Here is an 11,539-nt window from a genome sequence, read left to right as displayed (position 1 = left end):
CAAACCAAATTAAAGTAAACGCCTTTGATTAGCTTATCTTTTTTTTTTTTCATAGCAATACGTTCGCCAGAATAGTACTGAATATAGTGTTTTAATAACACTGGATTAGTAATACTTAAATTAGTTATGTTAAAATTATTTATTATCGATTGTTTGATTTGGTATATTAAAAATAATATGCATGTATAATATTTTAAAAAAATTATTTCTTTAAAAAAAATACCCTCTACATTCTTTAGAAATGATTTGGAAAAGATTTTGAAAGGACAGTTCTATCTTTATATATGCATACTTATCCATGTATTAGAATTACGGTATTGCTAATACTATGATTTACTATATATAAGAATAGTAATGAATAAAATGTATTAACTAATACAAGTATTAATTATATATAGATTACACAAATATTAGTATCAAATATGAGATTAATAATATCAAAGTTAATACATATATTATTTTTTCTGATACATCCTGCCAAATAAACTATCAGTCCAACCTATTATCGCAATTCGACTTGTATGAGAATATGAATCTAGGGATTCTAAAGCTTACTTCATATCCTATAATAATGTGTACTTTGCATAGTAGCAGATATTTTATTTGTTGTCAGAGATCGGATTTAAAATTTAAATTGTATGGGTTCAGCCTTTGAGATTTTTACCATTGAACTCATTATATTTTTAAAGTTATGAGTTTATATTTACTTTTATAAGTAATATTTAGAGCATATATTGCACTTTTAAACCGAGAAAGAAAAAGTAAATCTTCGTTTTCTTGTGATCTTTCTTTCATTGTAACCTCAGGATTAGGGGTGGAGCTAAAGGAGTGGAAGAGATTCATTGACCCTTCGTAAAATCACACTATATATAAGCTGGTTAGTTTTTTTTATGCATTTATAGTAAATATTGAACCCTAAAAATTCTGCTATTACCACTATTCAGGATAATATTGTTTATATTGTATATTATAGATTTCCTGTTTGAACAAGTTTCTTCGTTTCATCCCTTCGTTGACATTTGTTCATCTCACTACCATCATTAGTCAAAATTTGCAACAAATTGTATGGACAAAACTAGCCCGAAACATAGTCTGAATAGTGGAAATCTTTTACTATTAATAGCTATTATCTTCTCTTCAGTATAATTCACAACAAAGAAACACATATAGCTGCAAAGCGAAGTACCATAAATTTCTAAATCCATATTCATCATGAGCAACAAAGTCTTTCTAGCCATCCTGTTTTGCTTCCTCCTCATTGTATCCAATGGTTAGTTATCTTACATTCCGCTCGCTTTTTATCAGTTAATTTTATTTTGTCTCGACATGCCTCTCAAAAAATTTGTGCACTTAATTCTTTTTTCACAAGCACGTGAAAGTAGTTTTTTTTTTTTTTTACGTGGCAATGAAATTTTAACCTAAGGATCTTTTTGCCAGTTCTAATACTATGTTAAATTGTGTAATAATCTGATCTAATAGGTTAAGATGTTATAGAGAGAACTCTTTTTTTCCTTTAACTATATCATGTCTCAATTAAAAGTAGTGGTATCATTGTAATTATGAAGTGTGTGGAACGATAGGGTGCTAATTGTTAACTCACATTACTATAATAATATCCTCTTGTTCGTATTATTCCTTTATATTGATAATTACATGATAAGTAATATAACAAACAAAAACACGCGTTTCAGAAATATTGGTACACTGTCAGCATATATAAGTTAAATCTATTCTTTTATCTAACTAGGGAGGTGATCTTATATTATGTAGAGATGCAAGGAGGAGAGGCAAAAGTTTGCCAAAGGCGCAGCAAGACATGGTCAGGGCCTTGTATTAACACAGGCAACTGCAGCCGTCAATGCAAGAATCAAGAGGATGCTCGCTTTGGAGCTTGTCACAGAAGTGGAATTGGATTTGCTTGCTTCTGCTATTTCAACTGCTAAATGAAAAGAAAAAGAAACACCCTAGCTATATGTTTTGTCTCTATTTATATGAGTAATATGTAACAGTGTTGTGTGTCTGTTTGAATAAAGGGCGTCCAATTTACTAGAATTGGAAGTAGCCCTAGTTGTGTTGGTGTGTCATGGCTAAACTTTGTATTTCTATCTGGCCAGCTTTTGTTGGTCTATTATTAAACGACGAGTGCGTCTATTTGTTGTTTCATTGTGTTTTCGATATCTTCATTCTCATATTTGAGTTCTTTAATTCGACTATTTCACAAGTTAAGTAAGCGAAAGAGTTTGAAAAAAGGCGATGGCCTAGGGTTGCACTGGCAGGTAAATAAATATTTGAGTAAAGATAAAAACAAGAACGAACAAAGTAAATGCCACAAATAATAGAGAAAGAATCAAGGAGAAAGCATTAAGAGTTCTTATTTAGTGGTACGTTACCGAGCTTGGAGGATTACGATGGTGCATAGAATCAACCAATTGTCACGACCCAAAAATCCAACTAGTCGTGATGACACCTAACCCAACCTGTTATGTAAGCCAATTACCAACTATTCAATTACAATGACAATTATTTAAAAGAAAATATCTAAAACCAATACATTTCCCCAAGAACTAGTAGTACAAATCATGAGCTTCTAAGAATAGAGTATACAAAGCGGAAATAAAATAAATAAATAGTCTGTTTGAATAATACATAAACAGAGCTTTTATAAATCTAAGGTTACCCTGAACAAGAGGCAGCTACAACAGGAACGCAGGTACATCTTCAAATCCCGCAACCATCGAGCACAGCAACAACATCAGCCAACATCTACACGAAATGTGCAAAAATATAGTATTAGTACAACCGACCCCATGTACCGAGTAAGTAACAAACCTAGCCGTAGGTTGAAAGTAGTAACGAGCTTCCACCAAAGTCGGGTACAAAACCAATAGTCCACGATAGTCCATAACAACAATAAGCAAATAATACCAGAAGTAACTCAGAGATAAAATGCTCAGCCAAATCATGATTTCAAAAATAATAGTTCTTCCTTTCAAATCCATCAGTAAAAACTTAAATCTTTTGCCGAAGTTGTCAATAATATGAATAGTTTGAAAATAGTAAATTTTTCCAAAAATCTTTTCAATAATAAACAATATGTTTCATTTTCCTTTCGGATAACCCGTGTAAAACAAATGCATTACTATGCCCATCTGTCAAAATGTGTGAGAAATCATGAATAATGTGATACCGTACAGCATGAGAAAAGCACATCTCTATATATATATGTCATGTGTGCATGTCAATGCAATGTATCTCAGAGATTGTACTCATGTACTCACACTTTCAGAGTACTCAATCTCATTGTCTCGCATTCTCTCTCACAGTGCTCAACACACTCAATCACTCAGCGCTATACAATACCTGCTGCGGCGTGCAGCCCGATCCCTATTTATAGTCGACTGCGCTCACTGGGGGTGTACAGACTCATGAGGGGCTCCTACAGCCCAAGCATTATAAGCACGGATAACTCGCGTGCTGTAATATCATATCTGGATTCGCACGAACAACTCACGTGCTATAATAAATATCTGGATCTGCACGGCCAACTCACGTGCTATAGTATAATATAAGGATCCGCACGGCCAACTCACGTGCTGCACGGCCAACTCACGTGCTATAGTATAATATAAGGATCTGCACGGCCAACTCACGTGCTATAGTATAATATAAGGATCTGCACGGCCAACTCACGTGCTACACGGACAATATATATAAAGCCAATATGGCCTGTTGCGGCGTGCAGCCCGATCCCAAAAATATATCCTCACAATCAGGCCCCCGGCCTCCCTCAGTCATCAATCTCTCTAGTCTCTCTTTCATGGGCTCATAATATCATGAGAATAGCCCAAAAATAATGATATGATGTATCAATAAATAACAACAGAGACTGAGATATGATATGCAACAAAATGAATATGATTGAGTATGAATTTTTAATTTAAAATAAATATTTCACAACAATATGACCTCTGTGGGTCCCAACTTAAACTCTCGGCCCAAAGCTACGTGATCGCAAAGAACAATTTTTCATCGCCCAGATTTTACTCTACGCGATCGCGAAGCACAACATTGCAGACCTACGTAATCGCGGACTTGTCCACGCGATCGCGAAGCACAAAACGCGTGACTTCTACTCCGCTCCACTTACACTACACGAATGCGACCTTTCTCACGCATTCGCGAGTCACAAAATCTCAGAGCTACGCAATTGCGTCCCGGTTCACGCGATCGCGAAGCACAAAATGCCACTGCCTCGCATTAACCCTACGCGATCACAGATATCCCCACGCGATCACGTAGAACAAGAACCCCCACTGACCAAATAAGCCTACGCGATCGCAGATGCATTCACGAGATCGCGTAGAAAGAAAACATCATTAGATATCAGAAAATTCCAGCAGCTGTTCAAGTCCAAATTTTTGATCCATTACCCATCCAAAACTCACCCGAGCCCCTCGGGACCTCGACCAAACATACCAACAAGTCCTAAAACATCATACGAACTTAGTCAAACCCTCAAATCACCTCAAACAACGCTAAAAATAATGAATTATACCCCAATTGAAGCCTAATGAACTTTGAAATTTCTAATTTCTACAAACGACTCCGGAACCTACCAAATCACGTTTGATTTGCCTCAAATTTTGCGCACAAGTCATAAATGACGTAACGGAGGTACTCCAATATTCAGAATCGGATTTCGACCCCGTTATTAAAAAGTCAACCCCCCGGTCAAACTTCTCAAAAATTAAACCTTCGGCATTTCAAGCCTAATTCCTCTACGGACCTCCAATAATATTACAGACACGCTCCTAAGCCCAAAATCACCATACAGATCTATTGAAATCATCAAAATTCAAATTCGACGTCGTTTATGACCCAAAAATTTAACTAACCCGATAAGTCATAAATTAATTATAAGACATAAATTGAGCAGTAAATGGGGGAACATTGTTATAATATTCAAAACGACCGGCTGGGTCGTTACATTCTCTCCCTCTTAAACATACGTTCGTCCTCGAACGTGCCAAGAGTTATTTCTAAGCCATCAAATCACTGTTCCATCTTACCACACACGTACCCGGGGTGATCTCACGTCACCCTATTCTATATAGGCCTGACCACACTATATAACTGAAATCATTGATTTAACTTTAGCCCATAAACCTTGGAATTTAATTTCCAACCTTTAGAATTTCTTTCAAGATATGAATCTTACATTTACACCCTGTATGAATTTGAACCAGCTGTATCAAGCCATAACCATAACCATAACCATAACCACTGACATAATCACCTAACATATTACACAACTCGCATGCTCATAGCACCATTCCTGACCACAATGACTACTCCAAAACCAACCAAATACTAGTATTAAACCCATATCGAACCAAACCTCATCCCAAAACCTTCGTACACTGTTGATAATAAAAGAAACATGAAAAATTTCATGACCACTTACCAGATCAACAAGTCACGGAGCACTCTCGCCCCAACCAGAACCATAATCACTTTCTGAGCCGACTCTCACTATTATACTCCCGAATATACAAAAATCAAACCTGATACTACTCATTCTAGGTCCAATGACTATATATTACTAAACACAACTGTTCCATAGACATACCACACTAATATAACTCAGAGCCACAACTCGTGCAATCCGTGCACCAATAAGCAACAATTCAAATGTACCCAGTCATAGAAAATGACTCAAATGAGAGAATTTTCCCGCCAGATTAACAAGTACCGCCACAACGAAATGCTAAAAATTCATCATATACCGTAGAACCATCACCCGATTCTAACACAAGGTTCATATTATATACCCCGAGCCACCCTGCTCCAAATTAATAACGACGGAGAGGCAAATGACAAAAATGTCACACAAAACCTAAAAGAACATAATCATTACGCAATCGATCATGCAATACCCAAATACTCATCACGCTCAAATTCCGATATAAGGCTCAAATAGAACCGCACCATTTGTGCACATAACCAATGAATCACAACTCCTCGTAGCATAAAGGAGTAACTCACAGATCATTTGAGAACACGAATAAGTTCAACATCAACCGAATGACAAATCTCAATTGGGCCTACCTATGGACCCCCAAATCAACTCGGGTTACCCACAAATAGATAAAAATTCCTCTAAAAATCCATAATGACTGAATCATAATATATTTTATCATCTGTTTAGCTCTGGCCACAACTTCACAGTACACAATCATGAAACAATCTACTCCTGGGAACTTCCAATCTCCAAATCCATACAACACGCGAATCACCATATTTGATTCCATCTCCACCGCCCGAATGCCTAACACCTCTCTCATATACGATCATGCCACAAGAAATACTTTAAAAGTTCTTTCGTGCCACTTGACAAAATTTGAATATCAGTAGTCTATCAACCATGTGAGTATCGCAATACTAATTAAACATCCTTAAGTCAAAATATGATGTGCCTTCTGAAATACGCACCCTTCTTATACAACACCAAGTAGCAATCGTATTCATCTAGTCATTTGGAACCGCCCATGTTGTCTGAGAATTCATGACCATTTTGCCCAAACTTTGTTACCTTCCTTCAAGACTGAACTGCCACCTTGTACATGTAAATTCAAATCCCGCACAACACACCACATCTATTATGCCATCATGTGATAAGTACAAGAATCCCATTATCAACTCTGAGTCACCAGCAAATTACATACCTGGTTAGATAGAAACCTTCCTCCTACTTCCTTCCAGGAAGAAATCATAATACACAACACGTTTCCCACACCAGTAGATAATATCCGGTTTAATCCATGGTAGAAGCCATCAAGAACACTTTAAAATCAATCTGCACATAACCAAGTTATTAGAACTAAATTCCTCTAACTCGACCAAACCACGTAGGTCACCAAAACCCAAGAATATTGCCACCAAAACACTCGTAAGGCCTCATTATAAGACATCCTCAATTAGCACCACACCGCCCTAAGGCTCATAAGCCGTTGTATTCCTTCTTAAGTACCATATAAGTACCACCATCGAGACACCCACTCTGAAAATACCTTATTTGAGTCTAAGGCCATTTCATTCACCTTCCTGATACCAAAATATAAAATTCATAATGATATAAAAAAATACCATAAGTCTCGACACCATCCAACTTAAATCTCAGATTTTAGCCATAAATAAATCCGTCAAAAATTCTCAATTGTTACATATTAAATCTCGAATCCATTAGAACTTTTTCGAGAGTCACCCCCTCTGTTCAAATCCACCTTACACCGCCCAAATGGGTCAAAAGACACCTACACCATTAGCACAACACTCCTCAAAGAAGTAACTCTACTTTAATACCTCCAATCAAATTTATACTCCGTGCGTACTACATATTTTGAAAATAACAAGTCACTCATCCCATGATTTTCACATACTCATAAAGTACACTATAACCCGTATCCAAGAATTCGTTTACTCAAGTCATTCTCAAACTCCATCTATGCAAGTCATAACTAATCCACAAGTATGCCTCAGACCAAAACTAAAATTTAATATATAACCATAAAATTAAGCCGTCTGCAGCAGGCTCCCCCACTTGGCTCAAAGCCATAAATTTAAATACTCCATAACTTACAATATCCATACTCTACTACTGCCCTAATACTTCCGTCAGTTCAACGAAAAATTCTTCTCAAGCTCATACAACGCTAACCATAAACATACCCCAAATCATCTGCTAAGCTCGCAATCATTCTCTTGACACTCAAGTCAACTTTCTCAGCCAGATTCAAACTCAAATCTCCACACATATGCCTGCTGGCGGAAAAGTAACTCTCCACTCACATATAAGGAACATACCTACGTAGATTACTCTCCCGGAGATAACCCACCTCTCTAGCCTCAAATTGGTATCTTGTTATATCTTTTCGCAGTCACAATTACTATGCAATCACTTAGTCAATCTGACTCCAAACTCATTACCCACACATGAGAATTTAATTTACCCCAAAATTTAACAATATGAAAGATCCTTCAAAACATTCATACTCGAGACTGTACGTCACATTAAAACGAAAATCAAGCACTCAATGGCCATTTCTTTACATTTCAAGGAAACACTTCTTGTCACATTCAAATCATCTTAACACATCTCGCGGTCATATCATACCCATCATACTGTCATTCCACCGCTCATCGAGCCATAAAATCCACTGTAGGATCATTACCGGACATATGAGTCCAATTGTACAAGTTATAACTGAAGCTACCGAGCTTAAACTACGGTCTAACCATGGCCTCAAGTCCTCCAGACTGGCCCATCACCAAAACATAGAATTTACATCTCGCACATCATCCCTGAAATCACAAGCCGGCGATACACAACTGATACCGAGTGCTCATGTGCGCATACGAATACGTGGAAGGAATTCAAAGAGTTATGTCCCAAGCTGAATCAATCCCGCACGATAAGGGAAGAAAGATGGGAAGTATATATCCTAAATGCCATGTAGCCTCTCGAAGATAAGTATGGACATCATCATACCGATCCGCAAGACTCTACTAGATACTTGCTCATGACTTGTAGAACCTATAAATCTAGAGCTCTGATACCACATTGTCACGATCCAAAAATTCAACTAACCTGATAAGTCATAAATCAATTGCAAGACATAAATTGAGCAGTAAATGGGGGAACATGGTTATAATATTTAAAACGACCGGTTGGATCGTTACACCAATGCAACATAAGAATTAAATTAGTTAAGAGATATGTTTAACATTATTAGAGAGAAATCTTAAAGAGTGACGATTTCAGGTAGCATTATAGTGTGGCTTGATCTCTCTTGATGAGGACGGCTGGGCGCCTTTTATAGTGGATTGACGTGCACAATTACGAAGTACGAATGGTATTTTCATTTTCAGTAAGAAAGAAAAAACAAAGTGGCTAACCTCACGGAGACATTTGATCGCACATATTACATAATACTATCATTGATAGATCACTTAAACTAGATAAAATGGCTGAGAGTTGGGCGGAATATAATCATGTCCACAAATTTTAGGAGTCTGTTTCAAATATTCCATGCCATAATCATAAACGTTCGGAGTTGCCTTGATCTTTGGTGACGGAATATCGTGTCTTGGGACTTGTCTACGCTAGATTAGTATCGGATACTCACAAACCTGACACTGATAGCTGCTACAATAGTGTTGTAAATTTATTTTTTTTGGTCAATTCCAAAAAGAATGATCCCTTTTTAAATTTGAAATAATTTAGCTTGAATTTTCAATTCTACCTTTAATGAGAAACTTTTATAACCATACAAATACCCTGACATGTTTACCACCAAAGTTTCAAAAGAATTATAGTCATACAAATATTTTGACTTGTTTAGAACCACAAATTCTAAAAGTCTTTATTTTTTTCTTAAATTTCGTACCCAGTCAAACATGTTCACATAAATTGAAACGGAGGGAGTAAATCATAAATTTAATGCTATGTTCATACCTAATCAAACATGTTCACATAAGTTAAAACGGAGGGAGTAAATCATAAATTTAATGATATTTTGGTCTTATTTTATGTGATGCATTTTGACTAGACATAAAATATGAGAGTTTTTTCTTTTGGGGAAAATTAATTGTGGTCTAAACAAGTTGTGTGGCTATTAAGGAGTATTTGGTTGGGAAACAAGTTATCTTAGGATTAATTGTCCCGAGATTAGTTATCTAAGATTTTTTTGTAGAATACATGTAAGTGTATCAAATAGGTGGGTTGAGCTGAATTCGGATGGATCAAAATGAGCTAAATAAATAAATAGGCAAGTTATTATCCCCCACAAAGATTACTTGAAGTGAGATGAGCAAGCTCAAAATGGCTAAATAATTGATCATAGCCCAACCCTCTCCCACAAGCCTGTCAATTCAAATCAAACTTTGACTTCTTTGTTTGTTTTATTGTAATTTTTTTAGTCACCACACAAATGTATAAAACTATTTTTTTATTGTGGCTATATGTAATATAATTTTTTTTAAAAGAAATATTTTGACAAGATTTCTTCTAGGTCAAATTGGCAACATATAAAGTCCAAATCAGCCCAACTTATACGGGTTGGCTTTAGCTGCGGCCGAAAGGAAGAAATTTAAAAATAGCCACAGTTTCAAAAGTAATCGAAATTTAGCCACTTTTTATGTAAAGATAAATCTGAACGAAAATACTGTTCAAAATCCGGAAAATATTCCACCATAATATACTGGAGTTCCAGTATAATATACCGGTCCAGCATAATTTGCTAGAAGTTCATACACAGGTGCTCCAATCTCCAGTATATTATGCTGGAACTTTCCGCGTGTTGGAGTTCCATCATAATATGCTGGAAGTTCATACACAGGTGCACCAGTCTCCAGTATATTATGCTGGACCGGTTCGTGTTGCAGCAAAATAGTGGCTAATTTTTAATGACTTTGCAAACGATGGCTATTTTTGAATTATCAGTCCAAAAATTGGCTAGCCCGTGCTATTTTTACCGACCGAAACCCGCCATAAAATATACTTTGGGCGGATCAAGGTAGTCATATTTGCATGGGCTAATTTTGCAATCCATAGTAGACACCAAAATAGACACCAAAATAACTGTAGATGTAGGGGATGTCAATGGTTGAATTGCCCTAATTGGAATTTATCAAGAAAGATTAAGAAAGAAAGAAAAATGAAGCCTTTTTTTTTAAAAAAAAAAAAAAACTATTTGGTCGCTTTAAAAGCAAGGAAACGTAATATTCATGACTAGTAGAATTGGAAACCTGGAAAATGAAATAAATAATTTTCTACAGCATATTAAATTATATTAAAATTAAGTTTAGCGACAGATTCAAGGTGGTCTCTAAAATGCTCGTAGCTAAGCTCATAGCGACGAAAAATACAAAACCGTCGCAGATATAGCGACGGATTAGCGACGCAATATCCGTAGCAAAGTTTAACGACTGAAAAAAAAGTCGCTATTTTGACTAATTTTGTCGCTGCAATTCATAACAAAATTCGTTGTTTGTTCTTATTAGCAAGGAAAGAATTTGTCGCTAGTTATTCCTACTTTTAGCGATAAGAATCTTTTGTCGCCAATCCGTCGCAAGATTTAATTTTATGCGTTAATTTTAGCTAAGAAAAATATTTGTCGCTAATTGTTTTTAATTTTTAATTTTTTTTATTACATTAAATGTACCCCTGTTCAAGCATATTACATAAATGCTATTCCCTCCGTTCCAATTTACGTGAACCTATTTTCTTTTTGGTCCGTTCTAAAAAGAATGACCCATTTCTAAATTTGAAAATAATTTAGCTTAAACTCCCAATTCTACCTTTAATGAGAAGCTTTGATAACCACGCAAATACTCTGGACCCATTTTTGACTTGTTTAGGACCACAAATTTTAAAAGTCTTTATTTTTTCTTAAACTCCGTGCCCAGTCAAATAGGTTCACATAAATTGGAACGGAGAGGAGTATTAAATATACTTAATTAAAAGTGACTGATATTAACA

General features: G+C 35.9%; 1 long non-coding RNA gene across 1 annotated transcript; it reads left to right on the top strand.

The window, feature by feature from the left end:
* Positions 1 to 1,130: 1,130 nt before the first annotated feature.
* On the top strand, positions 1,131 to 2,163 carry LOC107832645 (uncharacterized). The gene is made up of 2 exons (XR_001658616.2): positions 1,131 to 1,270; positions 1,771 to 2,163. It is a non-coding gene; the product is annotated as an uncharacterized LOC107832645 (long non-coding RNA).
* The last annotated feature ends 9,376 nt before the right edge of the window (positions 2,164 to 11,539 follow it).

Source organism: Nicotiana tabacum, chromosome 9 (genome assembly GCF_000715075.1).
Source record: "Nicotiana tabacum cultivar K326 chromosome 9, ASM71507v2, whole genome shotgun sequence".
NCBI classification, from domain to species: Eukaryota; Viridiplantae; Streptophyta; class Magnoliopsida; order Solanales; family Solanaceae; genus Nicotiana; species Nicotiana tabacum.
This window is presented reverse-complemented; position numbering and strand designations above follow the sequence as displayed.